Source organism: Arachis ipaensis, chromosome B8, assembly GCF_059453495.1.
Source record: "Arachis ipaensis isolate K30076 ecotype BB chromosome B8, ASM5945349v1, whole genome shotgun sequence".
Lineage (NCBI taxonomy): Eukaryota > Viridiplantae > Streptophyta > Magnoliopsida > Fabales > Fabaceae > Arachis > Arachis ipaensis.
Window position 1 is genome coordinate 57,325,420 of NC_142443.1, and position 19,802 is coordinate 57,345,221.

The 19,802-nt window shown below is 37.1% G+C and overlaps 2 non-coding genes across 2 annotated transcripts; one reads left to right on the forward strand and one right to left on the reverse strand.

Annotated features, from left to right (window-relative positions):
• The first annotated feature begins 11,120 nt into the window (after positions 1-11,120).
• Positions 11,121-11,228, forward strand: LOC148548205 (small nucleolar RNA R71). The gene has a single exon (XR_015897641.1). It is a non-coding gene; the product is annotated as a small nucleolar RNA R71 (small nucleolar RNA).
• A 7,831-nt stretch (positions 11,229-19,059) lies between these two features.
• LOC148548206 (small nucleolar RNA R71) lies at positions 19,060-19,167 on the reverse strand. Its single transcript, XR_015897919.1, has one exon. It is a non-coding gene; the product is annotated as a small nucleolar RNA R71 (small nucleolar RNA).
• Between the last annotated feature and the right edge of the window lie 635 nt (positions 19,168-19,802).

Here is a 19,802-nt window from a genome sequence, read left to right on the forward strand (position 1 = left end):
CCCCTTGGTGCGCAGAAATCGTGACGGTTCCATTCCTTGGTAACGGCGCTAAAAACTCAATACGCACGTTCATAATCTTAGTTCTTTGTCACAACTTCGCACAACTAACCATCAAGTGCACTGGGTCGTCCAAGTAATAAACCTTACGTGAGTAAGGGTCGATCCCACGGAGATTGTCGGCTTGAAGCAAGCTATGGTCACCTTGTAAATCTCAGTCAGGCGGATTCAAATGTATTAAGAGATTATAGTGTACTAAAAGATAATTAAAATAGGATAGAGATACTTATGTAATTCATTGGTGAGAGTTTCAGATAAGAGTATAGAGATGCTTTCGTTCCTCTGAACCTCTGCTTTCCTGCTGTCTTCATCCAATTATTCCTACTCCTTTCCATGGCAAGCTTTATGTAGGGCATCACCGTTGTCAATGGTTACATCCCATCCCCTCTGTGAAAATGGTCCAATGCGCTGTCACTGCATGGCTAATCATCTGTTGGTTCTCGATCATACTGGAATAGGATTTACTATCCTTTTGCGTCTGTCACTACACCCAGCACTCGCGAGTTTGAAGCTCGTCACAGCCATCCCTTCCCAGATCCTACTCGGAATACCACAGACAAGGTTTAGACTTTCTGGATCTCAAGAATGGCCATCCATGGGTTCTAACTTATACCACGAAGATTCTAATATCTCGGACTCGGTCCCCTGTATTAGATATCTAAGAGATATTCATTCTAGCTTGTTTGCATGTAGAACGGAAGTTTTTGTCAGGCACGCGTTCATAAGTGAGAATGATGATGAGCATCACATAATCATCACATTCATCATGTTCTTGGGTGCGAATGGATATCTTAGAATAGGAATAAGCTTGAATTGAATTGAAAAACAGTAGTACTTTGTATTAATTCATGAGGAACAGCAGAGCTCCACACCTTAATCTATGGTGTGTAGAAACTCTACCGTTTGAAAATACATAAGTGATAATGGTCCAGGAATGGCTGAATGGCCAGAATGAAAGTCTAAGATAGAATAAAACTAATCAAAGATCTCTTACAAAGATAGTAAAAAGTCCTATTTATACTAGACTAGTTACTAGGGTTTACAGAAATGAGTAAATGATGCAGAAATCCACTTCCGGGGCCCACTTGGTGTGTGCTTGGGCTGAGCATTGAGCTTTACACGTTTAGAGGTCTTTCTTGGAGTTGAATGCCAGTTTGTAACCTGTTTCTGGCGTTTAAATCCACTTTGCAACCTGTTTCTGGCGTTTGACTCCAGAATGCAGCATGGAACTGGAGTTCAACGCCAGTTTACGTCATCTATCCTTAATCAAAGTATAAACTATTATATATTTTTGGAAAGCCCTGGATGTCTACTTTCCAATGCAATTGAGAGCGTGCCATTTGGAGATCTGTAGCTCCAGAAAATCCACTTTGAGTGCAGGAAGGTCAGAATCCAACAGCATCTGCAGTCCTTCTTCAACCTCTGAATCTGATTTTTGCTCAGGTCCCTCAATTTCAGCCAGAAAATACCTGAAATCATAGAAAAACACACAAACTCATAGTAAAGTCCAGAAATGTGATTTTTAATTAAAAACTAATAAAAATATACTAAAAACTAATTAAATCATACTGAAAACTATATAAAAACAATGCCAAAAAGCGTATAAATTATCCACTCATCACAACACCAAACTTAAATTGTTGCTTTTCCCCAAGCAACTGAAAATCAAATAGGATAAAAAGAAGAGAATATACTATAAATTCTAAAATATCGATGAAACTTAGCTCCAATCAGATGAGCGGGACTTGTAGCTTTTTGCCTCTTGAATAGTTTTGGCATCTCGCTTTATCCATTGAGGTTCAGAATGATTGGCATCTATAGGAACTTAGAATTTAGATAGTGTTATTGATTTTCCTAGTTCAGTATGTTGATTCTTGAACACAGCTACTTTATGAGTCTTGGCCGTGGCCCTAAGCACTTTGTTTTCCAGTATTACCACCGGATACATAAATGCCACAGACACATAACTGACTGAACCTTTTCTGATTGTGACTCAGCTTTGCTAAAGTCCCCAATTAGAGGTGTCCAGGGTTCTTAAGCACACTGTTTTTTTGCTTTGGACCTTGACTTTAACCACTCAGTCTCAAGTTTTCACTTGACACCTTCACGCCACAAGCACATGGTTAGGGACAGCTTGGTTTAGCCGCTTAGGCCAGGATTTTATTCCTTTAGGCCCTCCTATCCACTGATGCTCAAAGCCTTGGATCCTTTTTATTTACCCTTGCCTTTTGGTTTTAAGGGCTATTGGCTTTTTGCTCTTGCCTTTTGGTTTAATGAGCTTTTGGCTTTTTCTGCTTGCTTTTTCTTTTTCTATATATTTTTTTTGCCATTTTTTTTCTTTTCTCTCTTTTTTTTTTTGCAAGATTTTGTATTCACTACTTTTTCTTGCTTCAAGAATCATTTTTATGATTTTTCAGATTATCAAATAACATTTCTCCTTTTCATCATTCTTTCAAGAGCCAACATATTTAACATTCATAAACAACAACTTCAAAAGACATATGCACTGTTCAAGCATACATTCAGAAAACAAAAAGTATTGCCACCACATCAAAATAATTAAACGAGTTTCAAGGATGAATTCAAAACCATGTACTTCTTGTTTTTTTGTTTTTAGAACAGTTTTCATTTAAGAGAGGTGATGGATTCATATTCATAACTTTAAGGCATAGACACTTATACACTAATGATCATATAGTAAAGACACAAACATAAATAAAACATAAGGCTCAAAAACCGAAAAACAGGGAAATAAATAAACAAGGAGATTAAGGAATGAGTCCACCTTAGTAAGGGTGGCGTCTTCCTCTTCTTGAAGAACCAATGGTGCTCTTGAGCTCCTCTATGTCTCTTCCTTGTCTTTCTTGATCCTCCCTCATAGCTCTTTGATCTTCTCTAATTTCATGGAGGATGATGGAGTGCTCTTGGTGCTCCATCCTTAGTTGTCCCATGTTGGAACTTAATTCTCCTAGGGAGGTGTTGATTTGCTCCCAATAATTCTGTAGAGGACCGTGCATCCCTTGAGGCATCTCAGGGATTTCATGGTGAGGAATCTCCTCATGCTCATGTTGAGGTCCATGATCTCTTGTTTGCTCCATCCTTTTCTTAGTGATGGGCTTATCCTCTTCAATGAGGATATCTCCCTCTATGTCAATTCCAACTGAATTGCAGAGGTGGCATATGAGGTGAGGAAAGGCTAACCTTGCCCAAGTGGAGGACTTGTCAGCCACCTTGTAAAGTTCTTGAGGTATAATCTCATGAACTTCCACCTCCTCTCCAATCATGATACTATGGATTATGATGGCCCAATCTATAGTAACTTCAGATCTATTACTAGTGGGAATGATTGAGCGTTGAATGAACTCTAGCCATCCCCTAGCCACTGGTTTGAGGTCATGCTTCTTAGTTGAACCGGCTTGCCTCTTGAGTCAATTTTCCATTGAGCTCCTTCCTCACATATGTCTATGAGGACTTGGTCCAACCTTTGATCAAAGTTGACCCTTCTTGTGTAGGGGCGTGCGTTTTCTTCCATCATTGGCAAGTTGAACGCCAGCCTTACATTTTTTGGACTGAAATCTAAGTATTTTCCCCGAACCATAGTAAGCCAATGCTTCGGATTCAGGTTCACACTTTGATCCTGGTTCCTAGTGATCCATGTGTTTGCATAAAACTCTTGAACCATTAGGATTCCGACTTGTTGAATGGGGTTGGTGAGAACTTCCCAACCTCTTCTTTGGATTTCAAGTCGGATCTCTGGATACTCATTCTTTTTGAGCTTGAAAGGAACCTCAAGGATCACTTTCTTCTTGGCCACAACTTCATAGAAGTGGTCTTGATGGACCTTTGAGATGAATCTCTCCATCTCCCATGGCTCAGAGGTGGAAGCAACTGCCTTCCCTTTCCTCTTTCCAGAGGTTTCTCTGGCCTTAAGTGCCATAAATGGTTATGGAAAAACAAAAAGCAATGCTTTTATCACACCAAACTTAAAATGTTTGCTCGTCCTCGAGCAAAAGAAGAAAGAAAGAAGTAGAAGAAGAAGAGAAATGGAGGAGAGGGAGAGAGAGTAGGTTTTGGCCAAGTGGAAGAAGAGAGGGTTGTGTTGTGTGAAATAGAAGAAGGAATGAGGGGTTTATATAGAAGTGGGGAGGGGTTTAGGGTTCGGCCATTTAGGGTTGGGTTAGGGAGGGAAAATAATTTGAATTTGAAGGTAGGTGGGGTTTATGGGGAAGAGAGGATGGATGTGAGTGGTTAAGAAGTGATGTGGAAGAGTGATTGAGTTGATTGGTGAAGGGTATTTGGGGAAGAGAGTTATGAAAAGGTGTGAAGAGGAGAGAATAGGGTTAGGTGGGGATCCTGTGGAGTCCACAGATCCTGAGGAGATCCTGTGGGGCCTACAGATCAAGTGGGGCCAAGGACTTAACATCCCTGCCTCAATTAGGCGTGTAAAACGCCCTTATTGTGCAATTCTGGCGTTTAACGCCACTTCCATGCTTGTTTCTGGCGTTAAACGCCAGCTTCATGCTTGTTTCTGGCGTTAAACGCCCAAATGGAGCTTGTTTCTGGCGTTTAACACCAGCTTTCCTTTGGGTGCAATCCTGGTGTTTAGACGCCAGACTGCTGCTTCTTTCTGGCGTTTAACGCCAGTTTCATGCTCTGTTCTGGCGTTAAACGCCAGCCAAATACTCCTTACTGGCGTTTAACGCCAGTATGCTCCTCCTCCAAGGTGTGCTGTTTTTAATGCTATTTTTCATTTTGTTTTTTATTTTTCAGTAGTTTTTGTGACTTCACATGATCATCAACCTAATAAAACACAAAATAACAAAGAGAAAATAAAATAAATATGATTAAATAACATTGGGTTTCCTCCCAACAAGTGCTTCTTTAATGTCAATAGCTTGACAGTGAGCTCTCATAGAGCCTCACAGATAATCAAAGCAAGGTTGGAACTTCCCAACACCAAACTTAGAGTTTGGATGTGGGGGTTCAACACCAAACTTAGAGTTTGGTTGTGGCCTCCCAACACCAAACTTAGAGTTTAATTTTGGAGGCTTTGGTTGACTCTGCAGTGAGAGAAGCTTTTCATGCTTCCTCTCCATAGTTACAGAAGGAGATCCTTGAGTTTTAAACACAAGATTGTCCCACTACAACAAATATGGGCTTTAGCAACACCAAAATCTGCAACGCCTTAAAAACGTTCTCTTAGATAGGTTTAGACAACGGTTTTTTACAGTGTTACTATTGAAGTTCAGTTTTCATTATTTTATAACAACAAAATAAAACCGTTCTCTTTGACTATTTTAAAGAACGGTTTTATAACCGTTACTAGAATTTGATTTTTAGCAACGGTTTTTAATGTTGTTTAAATAATTATACAAAAGATATGCTTAAAAACCGTTGCCAAAGTTGCTACACTTTAAAACCGTTCCCTTAGATGATTTTAGACAACAGTTTTTATAATGTTGCTGTTGAAGTTTAATTTTTCATTAAGTTATAGCAATAAAATAAAACCGTTCTTTTTGACTATTTTAAAGAACGGTTTTATAACCATTACAATAAGTTTTTTATTAAGCAATAATTTTTTAATATTTAAATAATTATGCAAATTAAAAGATACATATAAAAATAGTTCTCTATAAATATTAACTTAGTAGAAAACTCAAAAATTATTGTTATAAATAAATAAAAAATACTATTTATAAAGAAAATAAATTTATAACAAATATTATTTTTTGTTTCATTCTCGCTCTAAAATTTAACCTTTTTTTTACGTTTGAACAAATTTTTGAGAAACTCCTTATAAAACAAAATACAGAGCTCTAGTGTTTTTTCTCCTCTACTAGCCCTAAGTTCCTAACCCACCATAACCCACCACTCATCATCAGAGCCTCGCCATCATCATCACCCAAAATCAGCTTCACGCAGTTTGTGGTGCGCCAAAGAAGGAAGCAGTTCGTGGTGCGTCATCGTTGCGTCTCCGCTGTCCTCGCCGCATGGGTTGTTGCTGCTTCTCCCTTCTCCGCGCCGTGGTCGTTACTTGTAAGACCCATAATTTTTGAAAAAATCTTATTATGAGTTAATTTTAATTTATTTATTTATTAGATACTTTGATTTCATAAATTATTTTATTAAAGATAATTAAACTAAGTTTTGATAAATTGAATTTGAAATAAATTAAGGTTTTTACCAAACTTTATAATTATTGAATATTTTCTTATTTACAATTTAAATTTTAGAAATTTAAAAATAATAAAATTTTGACTATTTAAATTAGAATTTTTTATTTAATTTATAATTATTGAATTATTTTCTATATTTAAATTATAAAGCTTAATAGTTATAAAATAATAAAAATTTTATATGATTTGATTTAAATAATTAATATTTTGTAATTTAATAATTTAAATTTTATGAATAAAAAAAATTAATTATATCATTTTATAATTTAAATTAAAATATTTGATTGAAAGCTAATTAGTAAACTAATACAACAAATAATATTTTTTGAAAAATAATTTTAAAAAATTAAATTAATACTCTATACTCTAATTTTATTAAAATTATTTTACTCTAATTAATCCAAAAATTCCCGAATCAAATCCTAACCTAACTCTAATTTTTATCTAACCCTAATTCTATTACACACACAACCCACAACCCTCAGATGCCGGCCCCAAAACCCCCCGGCCCCTCTTCTCACATAACACACAAGTGACACAACACACGACACATATATGCAGAGATGACGAAGAGAGGAAGAGAGGGAGTCGCCGTCACGTCATCACCGTTCAGCCTATCGCCGCCGCCGTGTTGCCACCGAGCCGTCGGTCATGAAGGGAAGATAGACAGAGGTGCGCAGAGTTCATGAGGGGAGAGAGAGAGGCCGAACGCGAGGAGGGAGGGAACCCTCGTCGTCGCCGTTCGTGGAGTCCGCACCAGCACCGTCGTCGCCGTCGCGGAGGAGCGTTCCTGTCTCCGTGAGCTGCCGCCATCGAAGCTTCTGCTTTACTTTGCTACTTCTGCTGTCACGCCGTTGTCCCTCTGGACGTCGTTGCTTCTGAATCTTGCCCTGTCACTGGTTCTCTGCCTCCTCATTGTGGCTCAACCTCTGTTTAGGTAACTCAAGTGTCTCTTGTTCTGTGAGTTTAATTGATTTGGTTTCTGTTTTGATTTGAATATTGATTTGGTATAATGCTGCCTGTTTTGGTCACTGCCTATCACTGGTTTCTGTTCTGATAGCTGCTACTATTTTTTGTATTTAATTTGTTATTGATTCAGTAATTTATTACTATTCTGTTTTTGGTTTTGATTCACTTTTGTGCTATTATTTAATGTTTCCTGTTTAGTATTTGCATTCTGATTTTTGTTATAATTTCTAATTTACTGTATGCATGAATAATTGTGTCTTCTGATTCAGGTATAAGAAAGCAGTGTGGTGGTTTGAGAAAATATTAGTCCTCATACCAAACTCTAAGTGAAATGTGGGAGCCAACTGTAGTCAACCTTGCTCATGCATATAGAAAATTGAAGTAAGTTGATAAATGTCTAGTCATTTCACATGAACTCTTGTTGTCCACACCTTTTGGAATTGTTAGCCAAAAGAAAGTTTATTACATGGAAGCGAATTTGTCATTTTGGTAGTTGCTTTTGGTATCCCGTAATTTCCTGTCCAAAAACTCTATTTTTCTCAATTTCCTCAACCTGTAGTTTCGAAGTTTGAGTGAAGGATGAAATATCCTTCCATCAAGCTGATCCTGTTGTTTGTTATTTCTTATTAGTAATGAGAAATAGTTAATACCATTGTGATAGTATTGTAGTCCTAATCCTGCATTGTCTAAATTCAATTACGATGTACCATGAAGCAATTTCATATTATGAGAAAGCACTTGTGTTATCAACCAAAAGTTTGAGCACCTATGCTGGTCTTGCCTACACTTACCATTTACAGGTATATAAAATCCTCTTTGTTTTTCCTGTTTTGTGTTGTTCTGCATGCAATAATGTATTCTTAGAAAAGCAAATGTCTTGTGCTTGGTAGCTTCTGCAGTTTGAAATACCTAGGGGATGTGTTTAAAGTCATTTGGAATGATTGCTCGAATTATATCGGATTATATAATTTTGAGGAATAAATGATGGATTATACATGACCTGTATTTTTTTTATTTATTTAGTTGGAGAAGAGGTTGGTAATAATTTGTTTTAGATCTTTGATATTACATGATCTGAGTGCATTAACTGTAGAATTTACTTATTATTGGATTTTTTAATGAAAGAATTTGTGGCAGGTTTCGAGTAGAGCATGTTGAAAGAAACACATTCTATTATATATTTGTATTGAATAGAATGATACACTTGTGCCACCCAATTATTTGGTCTGGAAAAATATCGTGCACACCATGTGCTTGTGAAATTGTGAAACTGTTAAAACTTGTATCAGCTTACTATATATATAATAATAAGTGACACAAAGGCTGCATTATATTCATAGGAAAAAAGAAACAATGAGTGATTCTGCAGTTTTAGAGTGGCTTAGACCTTATGTTGAAGCCAAAGCCTTGGACTTTGTGGTTGTTTGGAAATATCGGGAAGACCCTACTAGCTTGAGGTTCTGCTCTTTTTTGTATATTTGTCATTCATTTTGTGCAATTAAGTTTAGTTTTTTGAGGTATCTATAATACTCTGATTATACTTTTTTTTCTTTTTTTCCCCTGGGTTGTGTTGTGCAGGTTCATTAAGTGGTTGGGTTGTTGCTGTAGTGGGAGCTGTGGTGAAAGCATTGAGGATGCAAAGAAGCTCAAATCTCTGTTGTTTATGATTAAATATTGTTATGACTTAGGCTTTGTTTATTTGACTTCTAAAATCTTTTTTTTATAGGTCATAAATATGGATGAATCTTATAGAATACGTTATAAATAAAATGTTCAATTAGTTTTCTTTAGTAATTTGATTCAAATAGTTGGAATATTAATCTATTGACACTAAAACTTAGTTGGAATATTAATTTCAAGGTAATATGAGAAAACTATTGTAAATAAAGAAAGATATAATTAGAAAATGCTGTTGTCAAAAGTTGCCCAAGATAATGGTGTTAAAACCGTGGTTTAAGGTAGTTACAAAATGGAAATAGTTTTAAAATTGTTGCAAAAAAAAAAAAAAACAACACTAAAGGCAACACTTTTAAATCGTTGTCTTTGTGAATAACAAAATTACAACAGCTTAAAACTGTTGCTTATCCGGTTATGGTTTTAAACTGTTACATCATGCAAGAGAACAGTTTTAAACGTTGCCTATCCAGTAACGATTCTAAACCGTTCTTTAAAAATTGATGTCAAAACCGTTGTCTATGCTAGTAACAATGTCCCGTGTCCGTGTCCGTGTCAGTGTCCGTGCATCACAGCTAGTAACAATGGCAACGGTCTTTTTGGTTGCTGTTGCCTTAGGTAAAAAACCATTGCCTATGAGCGTTGGTAACGGCTGCATATAGCACAGGTCAAAAACCGTTGCCAAAGTGTTGTGTAAAGTTTTAGAAACGATTTTTCGATCTACAGCAATGGTTTTCGACCGTTGCAAAAACCCTTATTTGTTGTAGTGTCCTCATTCAGTTGAAGGATCAATTCTCTTCTGTCCACATTAATCACAGCTCCTGCTGTAGCTAGGAAGGGTCTTCCAAGCATGATGGATTCATCCTCATCCTTCCCAGTGTCAAGGATTATGAAATCAGCAGGGATGTAAAGGCCTTCAACCTTTACTAGTACGTCCTCTACTTGTTCATAAGCCTATTTTCTTGAGTTGTCTGCCATCTCTAATGAGATTCTAGCAGCTTGCACCTCAAAGATTCCCAGTTTCTCCATTACAGAGAGTGACATGAGGTTTATCCCTGACCCAAGGTCACATAGAGCCTTCTCAAAGGTCATGGTGCCTGTGGTACAAGGTATTAAGAACTTTTCAGGATCCTATTTCTTCTGAGGCAATGTCAGTTGATCCAGATCATTCAGTTCATTGATGAGCAAGGGAGGTTCATCTTCCCAAGTCTCATTACCAAATAATTTGGCATTCAGCTTCATGATTGCACCAAGGTACTTGGCAACTTGCTCTTCAGTAACATCCTCATTCTCTTCGGAAGAAGAATACTCATCAAAGCTCATGAAGGGCATAAGGACGTTCAATAGAATCTCTATGGTCTCTAGATGAGCCTCAGATTCCTTTGGTTCCTCAGAGGGAAACTCCTTGTTAATCGCTGGACGTCCCAGGAGGTCTTCCTCACTGGGATTCATGTCCTCTCCCTCCCTTGTAGGTTCGGCCATGATGGTTAAATCAATGGCCTTGCACTCTCTCTTTGGATTCTCTTCTGTATTGCTTGGGAGAGTACTAGGAGGGGTTTCAGTAACTCTTTTACTCAGCTGGCCCACTTGTGCCTCCAGATTTCTAATGGAGGACCTTGTTTCATTCATGAAACTTAGAGTGGCCTTTGATAGATCAGAGACTATATTTGCTAAGCTAGATGGATTCTGCTCAGAATTCTCTGTCTGTTGCTGAGTGGATGATGGAAAAGGCTTGCTATTGCTAAACCTGTTTCTTCCACCATTATTAAAGCCTTGTTGAGGCTTTTGTTGATCCTTTCATGAGAAATTTGGATGATTTCTCCATGAGGGATTATAGGTGTTTCCATAGGGTTCCCCCATGTAATTCACCTTTGCTATTGCAGGGTTCTCAGGATCATAAGCTTCTTCTACAAAAGATGCCTCTTTAGTACTGTTGGATGATTCCTTCAATCCATTCAGACTCTGAGAGATCATATTGACTTTCTGAGTCAATATTTTATTCTGAACTAATATGGCATTCAGAGTATCAATTTTAAGAACTCCCTTCCTCATAGGTGTTTCATTATTCACAGGATTCCTTTCAGAAGTGTACATGAACTGGTTATTTGCAACCATGTCAATGAGTTCTTGAGCTTCTGCAGGTGTTTTCTTTAGGTGAATAGATCCACCTGCAGAATAGTCTAGTGACATCTTTGATAGCTCAGACAGACCATCATAGAATATATCCAAGATGGTCCATTCTGAAAGCATGTCAGAAGGACACTTTTTGGTCAGTTCTTTATATCTCTCCCAAGCTTCATAGAGGGATTCACCTTCCTTCTATCTGAAGGTTTGGACATCCACTCTAAGCTTACTAAGCTTTTGAGGAGGAAAGAACTTGGCTAAGAAAGCCTTGACCAACTTATCCCAAGAGTTCAGGCTATCTTTAGGTTGAGAGTCCAACCATACTCTAGCTCTGTCTCTTACAGCAAACGGGAAAAGCATAAGCCTGTAGACCTCGGGATCAACTCCATTGGTCTTAACAGTATCACAGATCTGCAAGAATGTAGTTAAGAACTGAAAAGGATCTTCTGCTAGAAGTCCATGAAACTTGCAATTCTATTGCATCAGAGAAACTAGTTGAGGCTTAAGCTCCAAATTGTTTGCTCCAATGGCAGGGATTGAGATGCTTCTTCCATGTAAATTGGAATTTAGTGCAGTAAAGTCACCAAGCATCTTCCTTGCATTGTTATTATTTTCGGCCATGTCTCCTTCTTTTTCGAAAATTTCTGTCAGATTTTCTCCAGAGAGTTGTGCTTTAGCTTCCCTTAGCTTCCTCTTCAGAGTCCTTTCAGGTTCAGGATCAGCCTCAACAAGAATGTTCTTATCCTTGTTCCTGCTCATATGAAAAAGAAGAAAACAGAAAAAAAAAATATGGAATCCTCTATGTCACAGTATAGAGATTCCTTTATGTGAGTAGAAGAAGATAAGAATAAAAGAAGAGAAATTCGAACACCAAGAGAAAGAGAGGGTTCGAATTTTAAGATGAAGAGAAGTGTTAGTAAATAAATAAATAAATAAATAATTAGAAAGAGATGAGAGAGAAGGAATTTCAAAAATTAATTAAATTAAAATTAAAATTTAAAGTTAAATTTTGAAAATTAAAATTTTAAAACAATTAATTAATTAAAAAGGAATTTTTTTGAAAAAGAGGGAAGGGATTTTCGAAAATTAGAGAGAGAATTAGTTAGGTAGTTTTGAAAAAGATATGATTGAAACAAAAAGATAAGATTGATTGAAAAAGATTTGAAAATCAAAAGATAAGAGGTTAGAAAAGAAGTTAGAAAAAATTTTGAAATTGATTTTGAAAAAGATGTGATTGAAATTTATTTCGAGAAAGATTTGAAAAAGAAATTTAAAAAGATTTGATTTTGAAAATTAAAGTTGATTACTTGACTAACAAGAAACTAAAAAGATATGATTCTAGAGTTTAAAGATTGAATCTTTCTTAATAGGCAAGTAACAACTTAATATTTTTGAATCAATCACATTAATTGTTAGTATTAAATTCGAAAATATGGAATAAAAAATAAGAAAAAGATTTTTGAAAATCATTTTGGAATTTTCGAAAATTATGAAAGGAAAAATGAAAAAGATTTTATATTTTTTTTTGAAAAAGAATTGAAAAAGATAGAGTTTTTAAAATGAAAATTTGATTTGACTCATAAGAAACAACTAAATTTTAAAAATTTTTGAAAAAGTCAACTCAAAATTTTCGAATTTGATGAGAAGAAAAAGGGAAAGATATTTTTTTTTATTTTTGAATTTTTAATAATGAGAGAGAAAAACAACCCAAAGACTCAATGCATGAAAATTTTGGATCAAAACATGTGATGCATGCAAGAACACTATGAATGTCAGGATGAACACCAAGAACACTTTGAATGTCAAGATGAACACCAAGAACTTATTTTTGAAAAGTTTTCAAGAAAAGAAAACATGCAAGACACCAAACTTAAAAATTTTTATTCTTTAGACATTAACGAATTAAAAATGCATATGAAAAACAAGAAAAGATACAAAACAAGAAAATATGAAGATCAAACAAGAGGACTGGCCAAGAACAACTTGAAGATCATGAAGAATGCAATGCATGAAATTTTCGAAAATAAATTTTTTAGAAAATTAAAAAGATGCAATTGACACCAAACGTAAAACTTGACTCTAGACTCAAACAAGAAACACAAAAATATTTTTGATTTTATGATTTTATAAATCATTTTGATTTTTCGAAAATTAATTGGGAAAAACGAAAAAAAAGAAATTATTTTTTTTGTATTTTTCAAAAATAAGAATAAAAAGCTTAAAAATAAAATAAAGTTACCTAATCTGAGCAACAAGATGAACCGTCAGTTGTCCAAACTCGAACAATCCCCGGCAACGGCGCCAAAAACTTGGAGCGCAGAAATCGTGACGGTTCCATTCCTTGGTAACGGTGCTAAAAACTCAATACGCACGTTCATAATCTTAGTTCTTTGTCACAACTTCGCACAACTAACCAGCAAGTACACTGGGTCGTCCAAGTAATAAACCTTACGTGAGTAAGGGTCGATCCCACGGAGATTGTCGGCTTGAAGCAAGCTATGGTCACCTTGTAAATCTCAGTCAGGCGAATTCAAATGTATTAAGAGATTATAGTGTACTAAAAGATAATTAAAATAGGATAGAGATACCTATGTAATTCATTGGTGATAGTTTCAGATAAGAGTATAGAGATGCTTTCGTTCCTCTGAACCTCTGCTTTCCTGCTGTCTTCATCCAATCATTCCTACTCCTTTCCATGGCAAGCTTTATGTAAGGCATCACCGTTGTCAATGGTTACATCCCATCCTCTCTGTGAAAATGGTCTAATGCGCTGTCACTACATGGCTAATCATCTGTCAGTTCTCGATCATACTGGAATAGGATTTACTATCCTTTTGCGTCTGTCACTACGCCCAGCACTCGCGAGTTTGAAGCTCGTCACAACCATCCCTTCCTAGATCCTACTCGGAATACCACAGACAAGGTTTAGACTTTCCGGATCTCAAGAATGGCCATCCATGGGTTCTAACTTATACCACGAAGATTCTAATATCTTGGACTCGGTCCCCTGTATTAGATATCTAAGAGATATTCATTCTAGCTTGTTTGCATGTAGAACGGAAGTGTTTGTCAGACACGCATTCATAAATGAGAATGATGATGAACGTCACATAATCATCACATTCATCATGTTCTTGGGTGCGAATGGATATCTTAGAATAGGAATAAGCTTGAATTGAATAGAAAAACAGTAGTACTTTGTATTAATTCATGAGGAACAGCAGAGCTCCACACCTTAATATATGGTGTGTAGAAACTCTACCATTTGAAAATACATAAGTGATAATGGTCCAGGCATGGCCGAATGGCCAGCCTCCCATGAAAGTCTAAGATAGCATAAAACTAATCAAAGATCTCTTATAAGGATAGTAAAAAGTCCTATTTATACTAGACTAGTTACTAGGGTTTACAGAAATGAGTAAATAATGCAGAAATCCACTTTCGGGGCCCACTTGGTGTGTGCTTGGGCTAAGCATTGAGCTTTACACGTGTAGAGGTCTTTCTTGGAGTTGAACGCCAGTTTGTAACCTGTTTCTGGCGTTTAACTCCACTTTGCAACCTGTTTCTGGCTTTTGACTCCAGAATGCAGCATGGAACTGGCGTTTAACGCCAGTTTACGTCATCTATCCTTAATCAAAGTATGAACTGTTATATATTTCTGGAAAGCCCTGGATGTCTACTTTCCAACGCAATTAAAAGCGTGCCATTCGGAGTTCTGTAGCTCCAGAAAATCCACTTTGAGTGCAGGGAGGTCAGAATCCAACAGCATCTACAGTCCTTCTTCAACCTCTGAATCTGATTTTTGCTCAGGTCCCTCAATTTCAGCCAGAAAAAACCTGAAATCATAGAAAAACACACAAACCCATAGTAAAATCCAGAAATGTGATTTTTAATTAAAAACTAATAAAAATATACTAAAAACTAATTAAATCATACTGAAAACTATATAAAAATAATGCCAAAAAGCGTATAAATTATCTGCTCATCACCCCTTCATCCCTCTTCAATTTGGCTTGAAATAGCTTCGGAAATGAGTTGAATTGGGCTTGAAAAGCCCTGAATTTGTCCTCAGCATTTTGCAATTAATTAGCTCACGTGACAAGGGTCACGCGTATGCCTCACATGGCAGATTTTTAAAACTTCATTTCTTCATGAATTCTCCACTTTACATACTTTTTCTTCACTTCTTCAATCCATACTTGCCTTAAAAACCTGAAATTACTCAACAAATACACCAATGCATCAAATGTAGTTAAAGTGAATAGAATTTAGTAATTTTAAGGCCTAAAAAGCATGTTTTTACTTTTAAGCACAAATTAGGAAGAAATCATCAAACTATGCTATTTTAATGAATAGATATGTGAAAAGTTAATAAAATCCACTCAATTAAAGCAAATAAATATTATGAAATGTGGATTTATCACCGGTCAACTCATGAGGTTCGATGTGAGTGCAACTTGTTCGAGAGTTCAAGTATATTGTGTTGCCACTGTCTTGTAGTGTTTTTGTATTACAAAGTGAATAAAGTGCCTGCCTGCTACATTCTCGCTCGTTGGAGTAAGAACATAAATCGCAAGCACACCTACATTAAGAGTAGCGACGACGTGAGATGTTTGGATGAAAGCCATAACTTATTTAGAAGGTTGTGTGCACACTTCTTCAATGTTGCATGATGCTCTAGACAATGCAAGTTCCAAGCTTGTTGATTACTGTGCCAGGGTGCGAAACAAGAATATCGCTGATAAACCCATATTTTATTATGTATTTTTTGCTCAATCTAAGTGATTTATTCAATCCTTCACCCACTTATTCATGTAAATTGCATGGTTTTACTTTTCCTTCCTTATTATGTGATATATGTGAAAAACATGTTTCCTATGCTTTAAACATATTAATTTTAATTACCCTTTATTACCATTCGATGCCGTGATTTGTGTGTTAAGTATTTTTAGATCTCCTAAGGCAGGAATGACTTAAAGGATAGAAAGAAAACATACAAAAATGGAAGGAAAGCTCAAATTGGAGTTTTTGAAGAAACTGGAAGTGACGCGTCCGCGTAGACGACGCGAATGCGTGCTTTGCGCAAACTGACATCTGCGAGAATGCGCGCATGACACGAACGTGTGACTCATGCGAAGTACAACTGACACAGAAGCGTGCCTGACGCGACTGCGTGAAAGAGCAGAACTCCAGATGACGCGACCGCGTGACCCACGCGGACGCGTGACAGACGCCACGTGCAGAAACTGTAGAAAACGCCCCCAGCGATTTCTGAAACTCTTTTGGCCCAGATCCAAGTCCAGAAAACACAGATTAGAGGTTATAAAGTAGGGGAATGCATCCATTCATGAGAAAGGCCTTCGATTATTCACTTTTCATAACTTAGATGTAGTTTTTAGAGAGAGAGGTTTTCTCCTCTCTCTTAGGTTTTAGGATTAGGATTCCTCTTAAAGGATTTAGGATTTCAACTCTTTATCAGGTTTAATATTCCTTTTATATTTTTATTTATTCTAATGCTTTTATTCGTATCTGATTTATGTTACCAATTTGGCTTATGAACTCTTTATGCTTAGATTGATTTTATCTTATTAATGCAATTGAGGTATTTCAAATTTATGATTCTTATTTAGCTTTTTATATTCTTGGCTTTAATTGATTAATTGGAGACTCTTGAGTTATCAAACTCATCATGATTGATAATCGTTATTTTTGCTAATTGAATTGGATTCCTATAACTCTAGTCTTTTCTTAGGAGTAGACTAGGACTTTAGGATCAAACTAATTAGTCCACTTTACTTTCCTTTGCTTTAATAAAGGTTAACTAAGTGGGATTAAAAATATAATTCTCATCACCGTCGATAAGGATAACTAGGATAGGATTTCCAAATTCTCATACCTTGCCAAGAGTTCTTTTCTTTTATTATTATTAATTTATTTATCCTGTCATTTAAATTACTTGCTTCTTATTTCAAAAACCCCCAATTTACAAAACTCATAACCAATAATAAGAATATACCTCCCTGCAGTTCCTTGAGAAGACGACCCGAGGTTTGAATACTTCGGTTATCAATTTTAAAGGGGTTTGTTACTTGTGACAACCAAAACTTTTGTACGAAAGGATTTTCTGTTGGTTTAGAAGTTATACTTACAACGTGATTATATTTGCAAATTTCTTTACTGATAGAAAACCTGATCGTCAAAATGGCACCGTTGCTGGGGAACTGCAAACGTTTGCCTTATTATTGGTTATTGTAAATATTTTTCTTTTGCTTGTTTATTTATTTCTGTTTTCATTTTTTTAGCTCTTATTAGCTACCATGAGTTCTCACCCCTCTCGCTTTGAGTTTGGTTCTAATATTGTTGAAGGGAATGAAAGCTATAGCAGAAACATGCATTAGGGTCAGAGCAATCAAGGACGGATGAAGCCACGAGGACTTGATCAACCCTTTAGGCAATAACACCCTCCACAGTATCACAGACGATGACCATTCTACAATGCATGCCAAGGCAATAGATACGGTGGATCCCTTTGTAGTTACCAACAAGTTCCACCCTGTGCTTATGAACCATCCTCTCAACATAACTTTGAACCACCACACTCAAAAGTTCCTTTTCACCATTCACCACCATACGACCCTTATCCACCACAATTCCAATCCAATTACTCCCAAGAACCACCACATTCTTATTATGAACCCTCTCCCCCAACCAATGAACCTTCATATCCACCCCAATCTCCAACGGATGACACCCTTCATGTTCTTCTTCAAGGACAAGTGAATATGCAAAGGGACGTACTGGAACTCAATATTGCCTTAACCAAGGTAGTAAATAAATTAGCTTCCCAACATATGAGCACCAGAGTACTCCCATGGCTACATGTGGAGAATCAAAAGAAGAGAGTAGCATGAAGGAGACACTAGAAACTTCGGTGGACAATGAGGAGCATGGCTTTGTACTGGAACTAGTGGAGGAAGCCATAATAATTGTAGAGGAAGAAGTAGTTGAAGACTTAGGAGATGCTGAACCTCCATAGGAATCGAGAACTGTAAAGGATTGATAAACCATTATTTTATGGCTTATATTGTGTTCGATTATGTGGTTTTATCAAATCTTTACCCACTTATTCATTAAATAAGCATGCATTTATAATTTCTGCCTAAAAATGTTTTATGGTTGAAAACTTGCTTCCTAGAAACTTTTAATTTTGTATTTTAATTCTCCTTTACTCCATTCGATGCCGTGATCTATTTGTTAAGTGTTTCAGGTTTTATAGGGCATGAATGAGTTGGAGATTAGGAAGGAAGACGGCAAAAATGGAAGGAACACAAGAAATTAAGGAGATGACCAGTGAGAAGTGACGCGGTCGCATGGCTCAGGCGACCGCGCGACATAAAGGAAATTGCAGTGACGTGGACGCATGGCTCACGCGACCGCGCGGATTGGAATTTATTTATTTGTATTTTATTTTATTTTGCTACTATGAGCTGCATGTTTCTTTCATTAAATGACGCGTTCACTTCCTGATCCAAGCTTGCCAGTATTCGATCCTGAGATTGAAAGAACTATTTCACGAATAAGGCAAGCTCGGCGTCGGTTAGTCCTCTCTGAGGGCGGATCTGAAACGTCACTTGAGGAAGAAACCAGCCCCCGTTCTACTGATTTGATTGATTTACATGCAGGTGACATAGAAGCACCTCGGAGAATTACTATTCAGGAGGCTGGAGCCCCTAATTTTTCAATGCAACTGTTTCAAGCGCATCACCCAGCGGTGGCTACAGACTTTGAAATAAAGACTGTACTGCTCAACTTGATACCTAAGTTTCATGGCTTACCTGCTCAAGAGCCTATCAAGCACCTTAGAGATTTCCAAGCAGCCTATTCTACTGTCAGGCATGATGGTGCAGATGAAACTTCTATTTTGTTAAAAGCCTTCCCATTCTCTCTTGAGTGAAAGGCGAGAGAGTGGTACTACACTCAACCCACAGTAACTGTATCCGACTGGGATACACTTAGAAGAGAATTTTTGGAAAAATTTTTTGCAGCTAAAGTTACTGATAAACTGAGGAAAGACATTTCCATGATTGTTCAGGATAAATCCGAGACTCTCTATGAATATTGGGAGCGCTTCAACAATCTTCTGGAAGCATGCCCCCACCATATGATTGACAAGAAAGTGTTGCTCGGCTACGTCACACAGGGCATGAGGCCCCAAGATAAGACTACATTGGAAAGTGCTAGCAATGGGTCTATGAAAAAGTACAAGACCACTGATGAGGCATGACAATTGATTAGCGACTTAGCTGAATCTACAAGGAATCACAGGCAGAAACAAGGCCGGTTAAAAGCTGTTGCAGAGGTATCTTCTAGCAAGGAGACTACTGCTCTGGCTCAGAGTATAAGTGAAATGACCACCTTACTGAAGCAGATGCAGTTGAGTCAACAACAAGCGCATCAAAGCCAACAGCTAGTCCCACAGAGAGTGTGTGGAATCTGTGCTGATTACAGCCATTATACTGATGAATGCCCGCAGCTCCAACAGGAAGACAACACGGTGGCAGCCACTCATAACTTCTATGACCGCCCCAACCAGGGGTTCAATCAAGGTGGCAGTTACAACCATGGATGGCAGGACAATTCTAACCAAGGTTGGAGAGATAATTCTAACCATAATTGGATGGACAACAATAACAGAGGAGGCAGAGACAATCAAGGATATCGGAGGTGGAATAATAACAACAACAGGCAGCAGAACCAGAACCAGCCTTACAGAGCACCTCACCTGAGGCAGTCCCAAGGACC